The sequence below is a fragment of the Haemorhous mexicanus genome, chromosome 14 (genome assembly GCF_027477595.1).
Source record: "Haemorhous mexicanus isolate bHaeMex1 chromosome 14, bHaeMex1.pri, whole genome shotgun sequence".
Lineage (NCBI taxonomy): Eukaryota > Metazoa > Chordata > Aves > Passeriformes > Fringillidae > Haemorhous > Haemorhous mexicanus.
Genome location: NC_082354.1, coordinates 11,337,065 through 11,357,448, shown reverse-complemented (window position 1 = coordinate 11,357,448; position 20,384 = coordinate 11,337,065). Strand labels below are relative to the sequence as shown.

Sequence of the window (20,384 nt, the reverse complement as noted above, 5' to 3'; positions counted from 1 at the left end):
GAAATTTTAGAAAGAGAAAATAATCAAAATTCAATCTCACATTGGGACACATTTGCAGAATAGTCCAATACCTCTAGCCATAAGGCAAAGCAGGTGTTTTGAGGATGTAAGCATGTTCTCAGAGTGGATGCAGATTTCTCATGTGTCATCCTTATTGCTTGTCAGACTTAGCACAAGGCTAAGGGAGAAAGCAGCAGGATCAGAAATAAGAATTTTCCAGTTTGAGCATAATAGTTGCCAAATGATACTGTAAGATTTACATGTGTAAAATGATAAACCAAATAGGTTCACTCAGTCATGAGAAAAGAATATTAGAAAGCTTGATATATTGTTGTTATTACAAAATACAGAGTGGAAATACATCTGAAAGTAATTTTTTCCCATTTCATTATAGCTTACAATATGCACACTCAATAGTAGCCATTAGCTCTGTAAACTATGACATAATGACTTCCTACCTAATCCTAAACAGTGCCATTATAAGCAATTTTAGCATATTTTATTAGATCAGTGAAAATTTTATTCTCTGAAAGACTGTAAGAGAATGAAGTGCTTTATGAAAAATACCACAGAGTACCATGTGTAGCCTGGAGCTAATCCACCACCAGTGAGATTCCCTGGCTTTAATCAATCCTCAACTCAGAAGCCAAGTGCTTCTCCTCTGTGTGTGGGTGGCTAGCTCACACACAGCAGTCAAGAACGCCTCTCTGGTGACACTGGCAGACCTGTTGTCAAAGTCCATGGTCTCCAGGAACCTCAAAACAGAGAGGTTCTTCTGCAGCTGAGTATTTTCAAGCAGATTAACTTGATAGCTCCCACTGAGTAAACTGCTACTTGCTGGTGAGTATTTCCCTGTGTGGTACCTCAATCATAGAAAGAAAGAAAGCAAGTGCTAAGGAGAGCTTAAGTCTTTTCCATGTGAAGACTCAAGACACTGGGAGTTTCATCTTCCTAGATTGAAGGTGAATGCTATGTAACAAGGAGAAGGAAGATGATGTGTTAATGGCTGATTGAGGGGCTGTAGTGAGGGTGTGCTGCTCTAAGACACCTGCAGGGCTTCTCTGAGCATGGGATCTCATGGTGTGGGAAACCTGGAGCTTCTGCACTTTGCTGGCTCTTCTCTAGTCCTTGTCACAGCCTTGGAGTGGAAAGAGTCTGGGACAAGACTGGTGTGTGAGCCTGTGAAGCAGTAACCAGACATGTCAGCTGATGTGTCTCCAGGTATTATAAATCACAGGCTTGATTGTGGCAACCCATATACAGTGATTTTCAAGCTTTTTTAATGTAGAGGCCCTAAACACTTGCCAAAGGAATGGTAAGGTCAAATTAAGGCTTGTGGGTTTTTCTCCCTTAGTTACTTTTCTTGGATCCCTTACAGAAAACAACCCTCTGGGGCTCACAGACCTAGGCTAAAAACTGCTGCTGTAAACACAATAATCAAGCAGTGGCACTAATATTATTTATAGGCTGTCGTTCACTTCATGTTTGGTTTGACTGTCTGGACTGCAAGCTTTTCAGGGCAGGAACTGCCATTTTCCATCAATAGTGCTCAACAGAGCAAGAACTTGATTTCAGGTGACAATACTGGAAGCCAACAATGAATAACAATAATGAATGAACACAATGATTGTCCCCTAGTGTCAGGAAGGATTCCTCCATGGAAACCAGCAAGCCAGAGACCTGATTACTGTGAGGCAGAGGAGATGAAAGAAGTTTTACTTCCCACTACTGAATCTATAATTTACTTATTTTTGCAAATATTTTATTGATTTTGGGGGTAATGGGTATTTCTTCCTATAGCTACTGTACTTGCAAAAAAGTGCAGTTAAAGTGTACAAAACGTTGCAACATGCTTGCTGTCTTACAAGTGGTTGTCCAAACACTGACACAAATATTGTACCCATGCTGCTCATTTCAGAAAAGTGACATTTTAAAAGATGAGGCCAAATGTGTTTACAGATATATTTCTGAGTTTATTCAAGCTGAAAGGTACTTCTCATCTTTTGAAATGTCAGACTGCTGCTCCAAGAAAAATGAGTACAAGACATAGGGCCACTGTTGCACAGCTCCATTTTCAAATGAGCGATACCTGATTGAAGATCCCAGGATTCATACCATTCAGTGTTTTGCTGTGATGTATTGCATGAACTGGCAAAATGGAGTTGAGTGCACTGATTATTTGCTTCCATTTGCTTCCTTTACCACCCTTATATCTGTTTAAATATCTGTGATATCACCTGAAGGGCTGTACTTTCTAAATGAGAGATTTAAGAAGCTGCAGGGCACAGGTTCACTAAAGAGCTGCTCTGCAGATAGGAAAGAGAGGCATAAAGGGAGGAAAATGTAGTGAAAAGTCTTACTGTGAATCTGCAGTGAGCTGGTTCTCTGTGTGTTATGGGAGCAGGTGGGGAATGGCAGGACTGAGAATGTCAGAAAAATCATGATCTATGTCTCCTGGTTCAACTCCCACTACCTATACCTCTCCTAAAACTTCTCTTGACCTGCTCTCTACTTTAGAGCCCTCTACTAAAATCAACTTGTAGTACCAGCCCTAATACCATACTGTTCCATATATATGTACATTCCATATATATGTACCTTCCTATACATGCTGGCTAGAGATACTTTTGTGTAAAGCATCTCTTAAGGGCATGGAATGTGCAATTTTCTTTTCATCATAGGTGAACTCAATAGGTAATTTTGAGTATTTACCTCAAAATTGCTTGGATACGAAGAATACAGCACACCAGGAAATCAAAGAGAGCAGAACATTATAAATTGTTAATAAATCATTTGACTGTTACAAAACCCTATTTTTGTTCCTCTGGCAGTATTGGAATTGTGTTAAGAGCTGGCTGCAAGATAGCAATGTGTATTTGCTACTGCTGTTGAAACCTCGATTAAATCCCAGTGCCAAATTGTCCAGTCTACTCTTAGCAGAGGAACCACTTTGACCCAGCTCTCTGCTAGAGCAAGATGACTTGTTTAGTTTAATATTGTTCAGTGTAAAATTAAAGGTTAGATTATCTGTAGCAGCTGCAAGGTTTAAGTATGGCAAAAGCACTGTAAAGGATCAGGTCAGCCAGCTTCCATTAAAGAAGTAAAAGATGAAGCAGCTTGGAAAATTTGTCTGCAATTCTTTGATGTTTATCTTTTAGGATTCTCTTTCCCATAGTGAAAGTGTGTTGTTGATGCTTATTACAAACCTCTCTGCTTGGCACAAACTGGTTTCTTTTCACTGTCTTTTCATACAATTTCATCACAGTCTCTCTTCTTTTTTTCCCATATGATACCTTTCAATGAGAACAAATATTGACAGATTATTTTCTGCTTGACAGATTATTTTCTGCTTGAGAATAGAGGTATTATAATAATTAGATGGCTTTTAAGTAAAACTAATACTGTTACTTCAGAGAAGGCAAGGATACGTATGGAATTTGTCCTAAGGAATCTATTCCATGGGGAATTTTACCAGATAAGATTTGTATAAACAGTATGTAAAGAATATCTGGCTATAAATAATAACAAGCCCTAAATAGCACTTAGGGAAAAAAATCACAAGATCAGTCCAAATCAAGGAGAGTAAGATCTATAAGAAATCCCTGGTCATTTCCAGTAGACACAGGACAAGGAACTCAACTTGCTATCACTCTGCTCTCATGGCATATCTCAATGAAGACTGAATTTTTCCAGCATCTTCTACATATCTGTCCTCAGATGTCTTCCTTCTGGAGACACCCATGAAACATGCTGGAAAGTTCAGCTGTGTGTAACATGGTGCTTTAAAGGGATGTTAGAGAAAGCAAACCCATTGTTCCCTCTCTGCCTTGACTTTGGAAAGCCATACAGAGAGAGAGGGTGAAGGCTGTTACAGAGGCAGGTGGTGTTGCCTCTTAGTCCAATAATTTTCCATCCAAAGCAGCAAACAATATTCTCTTTAATGAACAATTTAAGTGACAGTGTGGTGCCCAGTACTTCTGAAAAGGCTCCACTCTGGTATGTGACCTACCACAAAGCCAGGCAGGAAAGTTCAAGCCTTCCAGCCTCCTTCCAGGTAATACACCCAGGTGTTTAACTGGTTCAGATGATGCTTACTAATGGGTACTTGTGGTCTCATGTTGAGATAGTTGTAACAAGTACTAAATATGAAAAATTTATTTTAATTAAGGACAGCATAGAAAGAAGGGAGTTAAAGTGCAGAGGTCTCAGTGCAGTATCAATGTCTAATAAGATTTTTCTAGTGCATTTTTTGTTAATAGAAACTGTTAGAGTTTCATGTAAGTTGGAATAAGTTTGCTAAGTGCAATAAGTCTGATATCAGATAGGATTTGGACAAACACTCCCCTACACACAATCTCTCAGGGGAACTCAGTGTCACACATTTATAAAGCTGTGTGTGGTAGATTAAGTCTATATTTGCTGCTGCAGCAAACATTTACACCTAATGATGACAAGTGTATCCTCTTTATGCCACAAACAATTGATTTTGAAGCAAAGATAAGAGAATTATGTATTATGTATTTCATCTGTAAAATTAATTAACTCCTTTGATTTAGCTGAGAAAGGTGATGTTTTCTGAAGTTCAGCTTTACTGAAAATTGACCTTTCCATCTACAAACGTACCATTTAATTTACAACAGAAACAAAGCCTTCAAAATTGTATTTACTCAGTAACTTTAATAAAGGTCAACCCTTTTCAGAAACAATTGTAAATGTGGCATTTAGCTTTCATATTTTGGAAAGTGTTACTTGAATCTTCACATCCAAATAGAACATTGCCTTTGAATTAAAAACAGCTAAATAAATAAGAACAAAGAAATTTTACAAAATTGTCTAGATCTCAGGTGTTCTAATTAGCCTTTAGCCTTTAGTCCTGGTTTGAAGGACAAGTGTTTGCCAGCAAAGGCAGGAACCCCCCTTGGAATGGAAAATGTGAATCCCTTCCCTCTGAATTATTATAACTTTGAAATTTCGAGGCTTTCAGGCAAAGGAATGGGGAAAGGAGCAGCAGTGCTTCCCTGGGACGTGTGTGTGCACCCCAACGTGCCCCCTGTGTGCCCGTGGGTGCCCCTGCCGAGAGCCGAGCGCGGAGCAGCCCCAGCTCCCCCCGGTGCAGCTCCGGGCACGGCCGGCAGGGGCGCTGCTGGCTCCCGGCCGGCGGGGGGCGATGGTTCCCCGGGGGGCAGAGAAAACAAAACTAAACAAAATGTAACAGAAACTGTGCAGCCTTAGCAGGAGCTTCAGGGTGGGGCGGACAAGGAGTGCAGGGTTAAAGTGTAGTGAAAAACCCAAAGCAGCAGCAGGAAACAGCAAGGCTAGGCAAAGGCAGCCGGGCTTCTGGAGGAGGCTGCCGCACACAGGTGGGAGATGTGCCCTCCAGGAAGGGGGAGAGGGTCTTGGTCCCATTTCCAGTGAGCTCAGGTGTTGGAAAGGTCCCAGTTCAACAGCTGTCCTTGTGAGGATGAGGACTCCGCAGTGGCAGCGAATCCTCTGGCGCAGCAACAGTCCAGCACCAAGAACCACACCTCTCCACTCCCATCCCAAGAGCCAGAGAGAGAGGAGCCAAGGCCAGCCCTTCAGCCGCCAGCCGCCAGCCGAAATCTCAGAGTTTCTGCCTTTCCTAAGAGAAAACCCCCCAGGTAACAGGGTAGCCAGCAGTACCCTCCCTCCCACCTCTGCCACTTCTTTTGTCTCTTAAGTACCATCATTCTCATCTCTTAGGCAACTAATGAGACAAAATTCCCTGAGAGAAAGAAAAAAACAGGAAAAATCCTAACCTCCAACACCTTTATACTTCTACAGGACTGTGTTCTTGAGTCTTCTGTGACTAAGGTCAACTAATGTTCAATACCTTCAGTACACAGACTAAGAATGAATATAATATGGTTTAAAAGGTTCACCAAGTTCAGCAGGAAATAGAACAGGTTTTTTCTTTGACCTTTAAGAAGGAAACTTTGAAAATTCATTGAAGAAAAGCGTATTCATCTGAGATACACAGGCCCAGCAAAGCACTTTAGTGTATGGTTGACCTCAAGTGTGAGTAGCCCCACTGCAGTCAGTGGGTCCATCCTGTACCTGAAGGTAGCACTAGTTATTTATTATGTGTGTTGTGGTTGAGCCCTGGGGTCTCAAGCTGGAGCACAGCTCTGCTGTGAAATGAACTAAAAACCAATCAAACAACAACAAACACCAAAACAAAACCAAAACAAAATATCCACAACAAAACAAAAAAAAACAACCAAACAACCAAACAAAAGCACCAAAACACACACACACACACAAAAACACAAAACCTTACCAAAAAAGACCCCAATGCAATAGATTATGCTAAAAGGCTGAAATTTTCAGGGTGGGTTCATTTTTCATTAGGACTTGTCTAAAATCAAAGAATCTAATTGCCTGGTGTCCAGGTATGGAAAGTGGCATCCAGGTATGGAAAATGCCATCCAGACAGAATTTCCTTGTTCTTTCTGTCTCATTCTTAACTGTATAACTGGAAGGACTGACAATTTTAAATCTGACAATTCTCAAATAGAAACTATAAAAAGTGGAGGCTATGTGCATGAGAACACCTTGGAGTTTTCACAATCTAAAGAGGAAATAGCCAAACAAGAGAGATAAGAAGGGATTTAAATCTGTTTTTTTTTTTTTTCATTCCTGGTTTTTCTCTGAAAGAACATTCTTTCTTAAGGCTAGAGCCAGATAGAAAGCTTTCTGCTATCTCACATGATGCTGTAATAGGAGAAAGGTTTGGAAGTCTCTGACTTTCTGAAGAAAACCCCATCTCTTATGAGGAATTTGTTATGTGTTTCAATGTGTGGATACCATAAGCAACTGCAGAACCCTTCCAACAGCTTCAGTGAAGAAAGGATTTACATAAATCCAATAAAAAAGCTTACATTTGTCATCATATGATAACATTGCAAACTAGCATGTGGAAAATGCAGCCTAATAGAATTAACCAGAGAATTGGATGGCTCAGGACATTTCAGTCAGATTAATACTAATCTTACAATAATTTATAGTATGAGGAAATTTTCTCTACAAAATAAACATACTGGAGTCAGTTCAAAGATGTCATAACTGTTGACTTCAAGGCTATTACACCTGGAATGTATTAAAATTGTCTTTGCAAGAGCCCTCTTCTACAGTTTTTAACTACTATTAGTCCCATTGCCTTTAAGAGCCTAAATTAGTTGTGAATGAATCCAAAATTACTGTTTCTTTGATCTTCTTCAGAGTTGAATGCTAGTTCTGTGTTTTGTGGACTGAGCACTGTGGGCTAAAATTTGAGAGCTGCTGAAGCAAGAAATTGTTTTGCAGTGGCAGCATCAAAAAGCCTCTAAAACAAACTCAGTGTACAACATACAGCAGGGCTAAGCCAGAAATATCTTTCTAGATGCAGAAACTGCTCTGGACTGTTGAAGTTCCTTGTGGATTCAGCAATAGATAAATTCAAAAAGCTTCTTTTCTGTAAAACACTTGACCAAAGATTAATCAGCTTCCAGCATTATTCATTCAAGAGAATCATCATAGTCTTCAACCTTGACATCAGCATCTGACCTAAACCTCTGTATCCCTGAATCTCTTGAAACATCTTCATTCAGAAGCATTTAAGCCCTGCAAGTCCAATGTATTACCTTGTGTAAGTGGACTGACATAACTCTTCACCCCACTACACTGAGCAATCCTGAGGAATGAAACACATGAACGGAAAGGAGCCCACTTCAAAGAACTTGGCAAATAAAGCAGCTAAAATTAATATAAGTAAAAATATTATTATGTCCAGATGTAACAAAATGAAACACATCTAAACTGCTTCAGGAGAATTTCTAGCAGCTTTTCACAGGAAGACCAATTGCATTTTGTTACAAATATAAGCACCTTCACCAAGCTGCCAGGCAGCTGCTCGGATCTTGGAGGCACACTCTCAGTGTAGGTGGACAATCCAGAGCCATGACAGATGCAAAAGAACAACTCCTGTTTCCTGGTGCATGATGCCTCATCCCACAGAAAGAGGAAGGGATGCACATTCATCTTTCCCTTCATTTCTGGAGAGTAAGAACAGCTTGTTGGTGTTCTTGCAGCAAAGTGAAAGTTCCATTCCATTTTATATTCTTATTTAAGGTTACATTCTTGGAATTCAGTTGGTCCCTAGAATATTTGTAAGCCTTCACCAGCTGCAGCAGACAGTCTCACCAGATTAATTGTGTTAGATATGGTAAGACCTCCAGGACAGAGCAGAACTAAGGTCCTGTTTTGTTGGCTCCTTGAAAACAGAGCTACGTAAGTGTGTGGACAAGACAAACTGGAAGAAAGTAAAGACACAACACACAAAGTGAAGAATGCCAGTGCAAAACCAGACAGGTTATAAGTCTTGTTTTGTTTAGCTTTGGGCTGGGGAAAAGGGACAAGCTATGAAAAAAATTACCACAGAATCCTTAAGGTTGGAAAAGACCTCCAAGGCCATTGAGTACAACCTTTGAAACCATCATGTCAAGTAAGTACTAAACAATCCCTGAACAACCAAAGGTCCTTTATTTCAGCTGCTCTATACCTGCTTTATTTAGCTGAATTTTCCAGAGAACTCTCTCACAGATTTGATAAAAGCTACATACAAAGAAAGAGTATTTGTTGCACCTTATCCCACCCTAACTCTGTATGGTTTTGCACAAATGATTTAGGTGTCTTGGTTTGAACTGAAATACTGCAAATATTACTGTACTAATTCCAGTTTTGTTGTCTCAGTACTACTAAAAACTGTTATCACTTCAGCCATAAAAGGTGTTTAATTCTGTATGAATTAACAGCTCCAGTAATGAAAAGGACTCGTTGGAAGTAGTTGACAAGTTTTTTTTACTGTAGAGGAGATTAGTAACATTTTGGCTACATGAATTATTTATCTCACTACCAAAAGAATCTGAATTCTTCGTGAAGTGGTCCTGATAATATGGGTTAATAATACAAGTCCCCTTGATCTTTCTCATGCTCACAGTAATGCTTGCTTCACCTTCATAAACTGACTGTATTCTCTCAATTCTTTCAGGGCCCTTTGCAGCATTGCCACTAAAGCTTCAATCTCACTCAACACAGTAATTAATCTCAAAGCTTGCTAGAGAACTCTTTGCAATGTATTTTAAGTGACACTTCTGTCTTGTCATGTGTCATTTAGACAGGAATAAAATGGCAGTGGCTGGCACAAAACTAGAAGGACCAGACAGTATATATTGGATCAGACAACACATACATATATAATATTACTATAATGCTAGCAATAAGGCAAAAGTTTGTTTCAGTCAAGTTTTTAAAGTCCTTTAGTATATCCTTTCCCTTTTCCAGAACAAATTCCCTTCTAGGGTCAAAAGAGAAAATGTTGATGTTTGAAAGCCTCATTGCTTTGACGATGAAATACAGTTTAGTTTAAACATCAGAAGAAAATAAGAAGAAATATGTGCATGCAGAGTATGGGTTCATAAAAATAAATGTTAAGTCAATAGATGTGATTATCTAAAAGAAATACTAATAATTGCTACTGTCTTACATTGAGTCTGAAAACAGGTTTCACTGTTAACGAATACAATTTGGTGCAATTTACTGTTAAGATAACATATTTAGCAATATGCACTGCCTTGAACTAAATAGTAAAAGCAATCTGCAAGTGAATACTAAAAAGGTTCTTGTACTAATGAAGAAATCTCCTTAACATAAAATTTCAAGAGACAAATATATCCACTGTCAAGCACCAGCTGTTCTAGAATTTTCTGTTTATCTTATAGAGGCTGTAGGTACTAAAAACGTGCCCTTCACCCTTTCAGATTGGGCATAAATATTTCAGTAAAGAGAATTCTGAACATACTTATTCTGTATTTTGAAAGAAGGGTATGAAAAATCCTGTATGTGTTTGTGTAAATACACTCAAACCTCAAACACTGCAACAGTATTTGTTGCTTGTAATGGTATTTTTGAATGGGATTGGTCTTTGAAAACTTAGTCACAAGGGACTGCAGCTACTGCACTTGCAAATGTTAATGCTTCTGGCTGCCGTTCCAACGTTCCAGCAGCCTGCCAAAGGGTGATTGGGAAGCATTTGGCTTGCTGCACTATCTAACTCTGATCACATTCCCTCATATTCTCCTTCTTCCTTCTCTCCCTCCTTGGTTGACACAATTTTCCACTAGCAGTTTAGAAACTGAAGAGAAAAAATAACAAGTTTCCATTTATTTCTTAATATTCAGAAGTCCCACTGATACTTCAGTAGGAGGTTTGCATATGAAAGGATGACAAGGTTGAGTTGTAACCAAAATTCATATTTGAAAAATGGCAAAATACTCTCTAAGCTTTAGAGATTATTAGAATGCAGCAACCCCAGGTTTCTGTTCACCTGCTACTGTAATCCAGGCAACCAGACAGCATAAAGTTATGCAAAATAGACCAAAAGTGTCCTATTAAAACCACAGTCTTGCTTAAAAGGTATTTATTTCCACATTCCTTCAAAAGAAATAAGCAATAAAGACACCATCCTACCTAAGAAAAGCATGCAAAAGGCAACAAAAAACTGTAGCCAGTTACTGATATCTCAGATGCCATATTTTGGCACTCAAGTATTTTGTATCCCATTTGTGGTTTCTATGCTGCCTCAAACTCCTTGTTAACATTTGATTAAGACATCACATAGTGACTTGAAGGTGATATGGCAGCTGCCTCCAGGCAATTTAAACCAAAAAAATAGAGGTGTGATTGTGCCCACACACATATGGACTGTATTGACTTACACAGAACTGTCCTCTGAGACTGGTGACAGAAAGCCAATGAGTCTGGGGCATCATCTGTGCCCTGAGAAATGCTGCTGTGACTAAAGATTCTGCTGCCTTGTTTGGAGCAGTGTATTAACTCTCGCATAAACTGCCTGCACACACTTCTCTATTTTAAATGCACTTCATTCTTTCATGGTTTTGTGAGCCTCTGTTTGATGACAAAGTAGCTCTTGGCTTGTCAAAGGCTGAATGCCACTTCTGTACAGCGCTGGAGCTTTTTGTGCCTAGCTATCAGTGCATGCCAGTGTTCAACAGCAAAGTGATGAATTCATAAAATGTGCTAGCTGCTCAGCATTAAACATTCTGCACCACTAGGATGTGATAATCATACTGACTTTTGAGAAAATGTTTTGGGGTTTGATATTACAAAAAGTCTTTGTGTCTCGGAGTTGATGCTCTAACCCTTACTAGTAAGAGGAGACTTCTGCAGTATCCCCTCTATGCCCCCCACATCCCCCCCCACTAAAGAGTGTCCTTGCTGATGTGCTCCACTTTTGTCTAGAAGGGCTAGAGAAGGATTCCTTTCCCTTTTTACAGATGCCAGCAACAGAATAAATGTTCTTTCCCTCAAGACTGTTTTTGGAAAACAAGATATCACAAGCATTTCAGCAGACAAGCATTCTCACTGAAAGTATTCACACAGCTGTTTTCTGAGTGTTTGCAAAGTGTTTGCAAACCATTCAGGTAGGGATCAGGAACAATGATGCATGATGGAGGTGACCAGTAACACTTCAAAAACCTGGAGAGCCAAGACTTCATTCATTCCATATTTAAGGGAGATGAACAGCTCTCCTGCCTTTAATTCCTCTGGAGGGTTTTTCACATGAATATGTATATGCAGGCCCCGTTGTTCTCTTTATAGATTAAGTTTTGGAAAACTGAAAGAGGTTCTTATTAATGCTGAAGCTAGAAGGTGAAAGCACAGCCATTGACTATATGTGGTTACAAAGTATATATTTTTCTACACGTAGGCATTAACTTGCTTACATCTCTGAATATAGTGCTAAACAGTTGCTCTTAGCAGTTTCTCACGTTTATTTGAGCACCTCATTGAAGTGATGGACTCCTGAAGGCAGAGCATTTTATGTCAGAGAAATGAGAAGAGCTGCCCTGAGTATACAGCAGACAAAATTCTCTAATCTAGACCTGCTTACATATAGGCTCCTGCATCTGTATTTCACACAAAGTCACCAAGCTGCTGAGAGTTAGAGAGCTTCTGCTGCTTTCACTGATTTATATTGTTTTCAGGTACCTAAATTAGAAACTTGATTTCAGGAGGTATTATTCACAGTTTAAATGTGATGCAAAATGCAGCTATTCAGTGCAGATATCCTGACTGCTTTAAAACTGTGTTCAGGTGTAGAGTCAGTTGCCTAACTGGGGAATCAGAGGTTGTTTGTCATCTCTCTATTTCAGTTTCTTTACATCAGTCAGCCACCCCTGGTTGTGCAAACACAAAACTGCTAAGCCTTTCTTTAAAAAAAGTGTATCACATAATGTGTTCTTTTAGTGTTTGAGCCTGTGCCCATTGAGGTCAATGACAAAGCTTCTATTGACGTCCATGATACAGAATCAGGCCCCAAGGCTCAAAGAATTGGTGCATTGTTAATCTCTTGGTGCTAGTGGGCAAAAGGGCTTGTAGATGCATATCCCACTGCCAATAAAGGAATGCCAAGCAGTCAGAATTTCTTGCACCCAAAGAATACATACTTCATATCCATATAGGTTTTTAGAAGTCTAAATGAAGTACAGCCCCTCTCTAGGCTCCCAAAGCTAATTTCCCTACCTTTGGATTAAAGCATCATTAACGAACAACCCAAATTTTGCTGAATTAATCAGACCAAACACAAATCTAGAATATTTTTGTATGGAAGAGAGGTAGTCTGTTTGTTCTATTATCTCCTCTGTCATTGATCCTGTACAGTACATTTTACAGGGTAAAGTTTTGAAACGATTAACTGCCCTGTTCCCCCATAGTACTTCACACATTTGATCGATTTCTAGTCATTTCATTCAGCCCTGACCTTGCTGTGTTACAGTCATTTCTATGGTTCCAAATCCAGTTAATCTGTGCTCAGTGTCTGAATTTACAGCTGAACAACCAAAATATTTAAATATTAACTAACCTTTGCTTCTTTCTAAATTCTTTTTGGCTTCCTAAATTGTTATGGTATGATCTCAGTACTTTTCATGTGAACTGTAGGGACATATCCTGAGGCCTGTAATTCTTTCTTTGGCAAAAACTCTACTGAAGATGGAAGTGCACTCCCAAAATCTGCAAGGCTATTTAACTCAATCTCCCATTTTTTTCAGGAAGCAGACTATTTAGAGAATACCTATTGATGTCTTTGAAACACTGAAAAGCATTAGGCAAGGGGGATATGGATTGGCAAGGATATAGGCAGTTTTCTAATAATCTGAATCCAAAGGTAAGGAATATTATTATGTTTATGTGAAACACCTTTCCTTTTAATGCTGCTCCTGGAACAAAAAAGATGCTTTTGAGACCAAACTTTTTCGATCAATCAATTTTTGATTTAAAGTAGAAATTATAGCATCACCGAATGGGTTGGGCTGGAAGGGACATTAAAGATAACCCAGTTCTAACCCACCTACCATGGGCAGGAATAGCTTCCACTAGACCAGCTTGCACAAGGCCCCATCCAACCTGGCTTTGAACACTTCTAGGGATGGGACAGCCACAGCTTCTCTGGGCAATCTGTCCCAGGGCCTCACCACACTAATAAGAAAGAATTTTTTCCTAACATCCAATATGGATCTACCTCCTTTCAGTTTAAAGCTGTTCCTCCTTTACCCATCACCACAAGCCATTATAAAAAGTTCCTCTCCAGCTCTCTTGTACTCTACCAAGCAGAACCCCAAAGAGGCCAACTCTGCTCCACTGACGTCCAGGGGAGTGACCTTTCTGTGTGCCCTCCTTGCTGCCCTAAGGATCTAGAACTCCACCACTTCATGGTCACTTCATGTCCCTCCACTCAGCTGATGGAATCATGGGCTCTACTGAATAGAAGGAAAAGCCATGGAGCCGAAATACACACTAAGCCCCACGTGAGCAGTACTGCCCAGAGTGGAAAATGTATTCCTTTCACACAGCCTCTTACCAGCACTGCTCACATTTTTAAGAATCAGTTTTGCTGCCTTTTGTGACCAAAATAGGTTTTCATTTCTCTCTTGCTTCTGTTTCAGAATGAGCTTTGTTTTTCAGAAAGAGCCAACACAGCTTCCACATGCACATCAGATTCTTATAAGCAACTTCAACAGGACTGTAAGTTTCAGAAGTTGCAGTGTGTTACACTCGATAAACCTCACTGACAAGTTCCAGGCTGCAAGGACATCACTGGGGGTGCAATTAGAAGGCAGTGGTATCACACAGGAACCATTGAAGGCCTTGTTTAGCCTTTAAAGACTGTACTTGCTCATGAGATTGGGAAGGGAGAGAATAGGACTTGACTCTCTCAGGGCCCCAGACAAGTTGGCAGGACTAAGAGCTTGAAAGTGCATTTTTAATCTTAAAAGGAATATGTTTGCTACAAGTAATCAAGAGATACATAGGATTCCACAGTTCCGTTTTCACAAAGCTGCTGTGAAGGATTTATTTCTGGGTCAGTTGGAAGTACTCAACCTTCTGAATTAGAAATATATTTCCTTTGTGGGGAATGTACACATACATGTACTGCATGGTTTTTTTACATGTGATGATCACGGCCTAATCAAAATAAAATTAGAATAGTATTTCCTCCTTTTTGTGTTTGACATCTAATGACTTGGAGTCCAGGCTGATGTCAGTGATGGTTTCTAATTCACTGTACAGGGGACCAGAACTTTATCTCAAGCTTACTTTATATTACTTACTTTATATATATTTTTATATTTCTAGACTTATCAATCAGATCTAGCCTGATGACCTTGAGACAGTCTGTGCACTTTGAAAAATGCTGTTGCTACTAAGAGCTGCCATTCAGCTTCCTGTTGGCTTGAGTAGTCTAAGTGGTCCTGTATGTTCCAAAAACCTCACTAATTCAGCAAAAGTCTTTTGATGAACACGAACTAAATTGAGAGGGTAGATCTTCCCTGATGAACCAATTTTGGAAATTTTAGTTATGTTTTGTCATCAAAATGAGTGCTGCTGACGGATGTGAGAAGTGCTGTCAGCTGATCTTTGTGGTTTTAGCTTACAGCTACAGTTCTAACAAAATTATTTTCATGTATCTATTTTAGAAGATCATTATCACCTTATTTGAAATATAACATAATCAAGGCATATGTGAGTGTAAAGTTATGGGGACCAATGACTATTTGTAAGTATGAGAACTATAGGAATAATCTGTTATGAAAAACTGGCATCTATATTCCATCCTGAAAATATGCAGAAATTTGTTGACTTTTGGTTCATTATTGTGCAAAGTATGGAAAATGTATTCACTGAGAACAAGTGAAACAGCTGGATTCTGGTCTTGATTTAAGTACCAATCTCAGCACTTACTAACTTCCCAATGTCATCTCCAATGTGAAATACCTCTTTTAGCCTGTGCAAAGCTCATGCTGCAGTCAAGAAGGCTGTGGCCTGAACTAAAACAGCAGAACATATCTGGAGAGCATGATCACACTCACACAGCACTGTGCCTATGTGGAGATGTCCATCATGGCCCAGTGTTTCCTTGGATTGACAGTAGTTCTGCAGGGATGTTTCTCAGGCTGCTAATTGTCCGTAACTGGAGTTTCTTTAAGTATTGACTCATGGACTGCTCTGGAACAATTTCTGCCTTTTCTGAATTTTTTTCATCCTCGGAATTACAGTGTCATCCCTGAGTCTCTTTTTCCGAGTTAAGCAGGGTCTTCTCCCCAGAAATTGTATGTGAACTGCCCTGTTAGAGAAACACCACTGCCACTGACTGCTGGCTGAACAGGAGTTGAGACAACTCCTGGCACTCTGAGCCATATTTTACAGCTACCTATTGTTGTATTTACAACAACGCAGCTGGCTGATGTGACATCTCTCAGCATTCTTCTGCAGAGGGACAGAGCATGTGGGACAAAGGTCATCTACTGAGCAGAGGTATATATGCTGGCAGGTGGCTTCTGGCTGGAGCCAAGTGGGAGATAAATGATTCAGAAACTACAGGGCCCAGGAGATGCAAATCTTGAAAAAACTCTAGTCATTATGGTTCAATTCACAAAGAATTATAATAATGCCCTGTTTCTTCCTTACTTAGCAGAGATACTTGTTTTTCATGATCTCAACACATTAGTAAATCCATAACAGAGAATATTTATCCTCCCAGCTGAATCCATAATCCAACCAGATGTATACAGCAAACACATGACTTCATGTGTGCCTTAAAGCAAAACCTCCCACTGAAAACTTTTGGAGTACTGCTCTACTTAGAAGTTGAATTCAGCTGCAAGAGCAAAGCCAGGTTCAAGGTTCATGTATATTTAGGCATAAGGGATTGTGTGAAATTGGTGCAGTGGGGTAGACCTAAAGCTGTGAATGAGCTTGCACTGAGAACGTACCCTTTGGTGCTGCTGTCATTGGATTCCACCTTTGACAGCAGAATTTTTCCCTAAAGAATAACAGAAACAAATGCTTCCCAAAAGATTTCCAGTATGTCAATTTTCATATCTACTTAATACTTCAAAACCTTATAACAGCACTCCAGAAATTTACAGCAGCAAAGGGACCTATTTAGCAATACCTTTCCAGTAATCTATGGTTTTTTGGGGTTTTTTCCTTCAACAGCATAATTATGTTAGAAATAAGGAAAGCAACTGTGTATTCATGGTCCAATTTAATAGGCCCCAATACTTTGCTAAAGCACTGCAGTGGATCAGTTGGAGTTAATTATTATACAAGATTACACTGCAAATAACAACAGTATGTCAAAGTAATGCATTATGTCTGCTTTGCAACACATAAGAGAGAAATTTCAAATTTAAGTCTAAAATTATGTCTTTGCATTTCCCCAACTCACTACATAACACTTAAAATATTAGAGCCCCAAAGAAACCTTGTGTAAGACTGGCCACTTCTTAGCTAACCCTTATGTGAAAACTGCCTACAGCTGATTACCAAGAAGGTCTTAAGGACACCCCTGAATTGTCTTGCTTTGGGGAATTTCATTAACTAGTTGATCACTGTGAAAGTAATTGTGGAGGTGGATGCTGCTCCAAGTCAGTGTCATAACTTAGGTGCAGGAGGCAGAGCTGTTGTTTCTGAAAAGGAGTTATTTTTATATAAATGGATTTCAAGGTAGAGCTACAAGGTGATCTCTCTGCCACTTCCTTCTTCCAAAAAAAAAAAAAATCCATGCTCTTGTTTTTTATACTTTCTAATGTATAATGAAGAATAGTTTATGCATTATTTTAAACATAAAAATTCTAGTCCTTACTTTCCTGCTGTTCCCTAGCCTCCCTTGTATCTCAACACTATGGATATGTAGGAACAAAATGGGCTATTAGCTTTATTCAAAGACCATTGAAGTCAATAGAATGCTGCTTAATGAGTGTAATGGTTTTTAGATTAAACTCTAGGTTTCTGCATCACAAGTACCAAGGAAATAGCATCTGACTCATGGAAAGGAAGGACTTGACTTGATTTGCATTCATTGTTTTGTATTTGCTAAAAGACATAAATTATTATCTGAGATTGAGCATCCGTTATGGTTTGATGTTCTAAACAGTTCTAAACAGTTCTCTGCAGCACCAGAGCCTCCAGTAGCAAGGGGAACAATCACATTTGATATCCCTAATATTTAGAATGCAATATAACAGGTACAATAATATTTTGAAGCAAGAAATTTTTTTTTTAATTTTTTATTCTTTAAACAGGGTTCTTCATGGGGTACATATGCAAGTAAGCTAAACAGTGAAAACAAATGTTAAATTGAAGATTTGGGAATTATTTTTAAATGAAAGGAACTAAAGCCTAAACTTTATTCTCATGGAAGTTAAATCTGATACATAGATTACTCAAGGGTGTGCAGCCTTGATCAGAATTTTTGTGCCATAAAAAATATATTTACTCTATTTACACTGCAGAAAAGTTGAACAGATACCATTTGCCCTACTCCACAGCAGTATTTATTTCATTGATCAAAGGTGCTTTACACTGGATTAGGATTTGATCCAGTGTATATTTTGAAAAGCAACAGAAAGAACTGTGGGACTGTGAACACCAAACAGATGGGTGCCCCTTCCTTGACTTTGCCTGAGCCAGTTACACTGTGAAATCTGCTTTCAAACTCACTGAAAGCAATGGTTGTATAAACAACAGAGCTTCATCATCAAAAGTAGGGTGCTTTAGCAGCATCATGAGTTAGACTAAGTTCCTAAAAATAGACATTCAGTGATACCTTCACGTTAGTGTTTGAGTGCTTAGCTGTTATTGAGTGTTTATGAGGACCCAGGAGAACTCAAAAGAGGACTCTAGCAGTTCACATGTTCAAGAGCAATTCTGGGTTAAACTGCTACTAAAACAACATCTAACAGATGAAAATAAATAAATATCTCTTTTCCTGTAAATCAGGTCTGTAGGCTCCTTGGGACATTTCTGGTCTATTTCTGAAGAATCCACAAAAGGTAATTGAGGAGAGTAAATCTATTGCCAGTCAGCTTGGGTTTGCTATATAAGGAGCACTGCATATCTTCTGGAAAATGCTTCAGACTCTTGAAACTGATATAAGGTGAGAATTTCTATTACAAAACCCTTCTGCAGTTGTGGGGGTTTCTTTGCTTCTTATGCCTTCTGTTGTGCTGAAAGAGCAATCAAACAGGCAGTCAGTTTTATGCTGTAATTATCAAGACCCAGAACAATTGCTACAAGGTGTGACTTACAAAACCAAACAACTTTTAATTAGGGATGGAAGTTTCATAAAGCATGAGAACACTTCTGTTAACATTGGCTATATTGTTAATATCAGAATTTTTCAAATAATAAGCTACTGGGTTTCTGAGTGGCTTAGGGTTTCTGAAGGATTAGCTTTTCTCCCAAACACTGCAGATTATTAGAATCATGTTGTTGTTCACAACAACCTAAGTGTACAACTGTAGCCATCTTGTACTGTCAGTTCACCCCACTGAAATCAATGAAACAAATTATGCTGGATGAAATTCAGTTCTGTGCAGATGGACAACATAAGTCCTTCACAATGTGACAAAGTATGATTTTGTTGGGGGTTAGGTTTCTTGCCTTTTGTTCCTTTTTACTTCTAGAATTTCTTCCCATAAGTTGCTAGGAAGCACGAATTACTTGTACTTAAGAAAGAAAAGAAAGGACCAAGCTCAGGAGAGGAGGGTATCTGGTCACACTTCTCTTCTCTGGGAGTTCCTCTCTGAGGGGAGAGATACCACACCGGGAGAATTAGGCAGGTAAAGGATGGGGGCTGGGGGCAGCTGTTAGCTCTCTTTTCCTCACCCTGTAAATTCCCTGTCTTGACAGTTTGCTCTCATCCCTGGTGGTTTTCTTCCATTTCTTACCCTGTTAGATCTCAAGCTGTTGGAATTGCATGGTAGGCAGGTCTCCAAGTAAGAGGGATAAAAAGGTCTTAAATTACCAGAGCCACCCACTCTTACCATGCATGCTGTATGGACCTCTTTCTTCTAAGCAAATGCTTTCTTTTCATAGCAGTTACATTAGAAAATCTTTTCACATTCAAAGTAGTATTTCTTGGGCAGTGACAAAGCAAGGGAGAGACCAATATCCCATAAACACTATGTTCCCCAGGACTAAAGAAGACAAACTTCATTTTCTGTCTAATTTTCTTGCCATATTAACTTAATAATACCTTATTTATATTAATTAGATGAATTCTAAATAAAAAGATAATTGATTCCATACCCTAGTTCTGCAAAGGCTCACACCAAAAGTAAAACAGATTCTTTGAAATTAGAAGAGAACTGAATGTCAGTTTTTTGCACAACACTGAAAATTTTATAACTACCAGACTGCTGGCTTAGGGGAGGATAGGAATATCTGTCTGATCAAGTGGATAAGAAAAATCAGAAGTCCTTAAACCTCTAGTGAAAATTTTAATTTTTTTTTTGTCTAAGTATCTATTTCTAAGACTCTGTGTGCTGTTTTCCAAAGACGTTTTCATTAGAAGACACTTCTGCAGATTTGAGCTGAGATGTGGTAAATTATGGTAATATACAAATGCACACAGGTAGGAAAACAGACTTTTGATTGGCAAACAGTCAAATGAAGTGATTATTCATTACTTGGATCTAAACTAGATTCTCTTTGAGAAGAATATATATCAGTAATTATGTACAAAAATTAAATATTCAGTGGTCAGATGTTTCACAATTGAAATGGGTATGAATTGAATATAACGCCCAAGATTTCTTGAAAACTGTATTCATAGGTATAAAATAAAAAGAGAGTATCCACTTTATTAATATTATATAGGGGATACAACCACATTTTTATTTGATTTACTGCTTCCTGATGTAATAAATATAGATGAGCCCAGCAAAGTACAGGTTTAAGTAAGAATTGCAGGGTTGTGTTATGGCAGCAGTGCCTAGTGTACAGTTAATCGAAAGCAGAAG

General features: G+C 39.0%; 1 long non-coding RNA gene across 2 annotated transcripts in view; it reads left to right on the top strand.

Annotated features, from left to right (window-relative positions):
* The window catches only part of LOC132333930 (uncharacterized), a 140,789-nt gene that overhangs the window by 116,212 nt on the left and 4,193 nt on the right, over positions 1-20,384 (top strand). For both annotated transcript variants that reach the window (XR_009488300.1, XR_009488299.1), the window contains exon 3: positions 18,361-18,517. This is a non-coding gene — a long non-coding RNA (uncharacterized LOC132333930). The remainder of the gene's footprint in view (positions 1-18,360; positions 18,518-20,384) is intronic.